Below are 2,242 nucleotides of genomic sequence, written 5' to 3'. Positions count from 1 at the left end.
TGAATCGAGTATTTCAGGATGTGCTCGATAAATGGGTAATTATTTTTATTGACGACATCTTGATCTACTCCAAGACCGAAGAGGAGCACACTCAACACTTGAGAATGGTGTTACAGAGGTTGAGAGAACAACAGTTGTTTGCCAAGTACAACAAGTGTGAATTCTGGCTTGAACAAGTTGGGTTCCTAGGGCACGTAGTGTCTAAAGCCGGAATCGAAGTGGATCCTGATAAGGTGAAAGCAGTAGTGGAATGGGAAAGCCCCAAGAATGTCACTGAAATTAGAAGCTTCTTGGGTTTGGCTGGATACTACCGGCGTTTCATCGAGAATTTCGCCCTAATCTCAGCACCAATGACTAAATTAACCAAAAAGGGTGTGAAATTCGACTGGGCAGAGGAATGTGAGAGGAGTTTCCAGGAATTGAAGAAGAGGTTGGTGTCGGCCCCTGTGTTGACCATCCCTGAAGGCACAGGTGGAATGACAGTCTACACTGATGCTTCCAAAGTTGGTTTGGGTTATGTTCTCATGCAACGCGGTAAAGTAATAGCGTATGCATCCCGACAACTAAAGGAGTATGAGAAGAACTACCCCACTCATGATTTAGAACTAGCCGCAATCATTTTTGCCCTTAAGATTTGGCGACATTATTTGTATGGGGAGAAGTGTGAGATATATAGTGATTACAAAAGCCTGAAGTACTTCTTCACCCAGAAGGATCTGAACATGAGACAGAGGAGATGGCTTAAGCTCATGAAGGATTATGACTGCGACATTCAGTATCATTCCGGCAAGGCAAATGTAGTGGCAGATGCATTGAGTCGGAAGGCACAGACTGTGTCACTCTCATGCTTAGCAGTCAGCCTACCACTCGTGCAAGAGGCGATGCTAATGGATGAAGCCCTCTTGTATGAAGGAGCAACATTAGAATTGGAACGACAACCAGAAAACCTTAAATGGTTGATTATATCCTTGACGGCTTTACAGGTGCATCCGGCTATTAGGCAAGAGGTAATAATGAAACATCCTTTGGATCCTGAATTGCAGCGGATCAGAGTTAAGGTTCAAGATCAAACAATGAACAACCCAGATTTTGTTCTAGCCAGTGATGGGGCATTGATGTTTCGAGGCAGACTGTGTGTACCCAATGATTTGGATATACAAGATAAGATAGTACGAGAAGCACATAACTCCGAGTACTCACTTCACCCAAGAAGTACCAAGATGTACAAAGACCTCAAGCAAAATTACTAGTGGCCAAGCATGAAAGTCACAATAGCTCTGTATGTGGCAACTTGTCTCACATGCCAGAAGGTAAAAGCTGCGAGGCATCGACCTTATGGTACTCTTCAGCCACTCCTAGTACCAGAATGGAAGTGGGAGAGGATTATAATGGACTTCGTTATCGAGCTACCATGTACACCTAAGGGAATGGACGCGATATGGGTGATCGTTGATCGGCTTACCAAGACTGCTCATTTCATTCCCATCAAGACCAAGTTCTCCATGGCCAAACTAGCACAACTTTGCATGGACAACATAGTGCGCTTACATGGAGTGCCAGTGAGCATTGTTTCAGATAGGGACCCAAGGTTCACTTCCAGATTTTGGAAAAGCTTACAGCGTGCCTTGGGATCACAGTTGAATTTGAGTACAACTTTTCACCCACAGACTGATGGGCAATCGGAGCGAACCATACAGATATTAGAGGACATGCTCAGGGCATGTACAATGGAGATGGGTGGCAGTTGGGAAGAATATATACCTCTTATGGAGTTTGCCTATAACAACAGTTACCAAGCTACAATTGGGATGGCTCCGTATGAGGCATTATATGACAGGAAGTGTAGAACTCCTTTGTATTGGGATGAGGTAGGCGAACGTCAAATGTTAGGACCTGAGATGATACAGATGACTTGTGACAAAGTTGACGTGATTCGAGAACGGATTAAAGCAGCTCAGTCCCGACAAAAGAGCTATACGGACACCCGCAGAAAAGACATTGAATTTCAGCCAGGAGAAAAGGTATTTCTCAAGATCTCTCCTACTAAAGGGTTGCAAAGGTTTCACAGAAAGGGGAAGTTGAGCCCAAGATACATTGGACCATTTGAGATCTTAGCCCGAGTTGGCTCAGTAGCCTACATGCTTGCTCTGCCACCTTCACTTGGGGATGTTCATAATGTATTCCATGTATCCATGCTGAAGCGATACGTTCATGATCCCTCTCATGTATTACCCGTGGAGCC

The sequence above is a fragment of the Macadamia integrifolia genome, unplaced genomic scaffold, assembly GCF_013358625.1.
Source record: "Macadamia integrifolia cultivar HAES 741 unplaced genomic scaffold, SCU_Mint_v3 scaffold149, whole genome shotgun sequence".
NCBI lineage: Eukaryota > Viridiplantae > Streptophyta > Magnoliopsida > Proteales > Proteaceae > Macadamia > Macadamia integrifolia.
Note: the sequence above shows the minus strand (reverse complement) of the source record.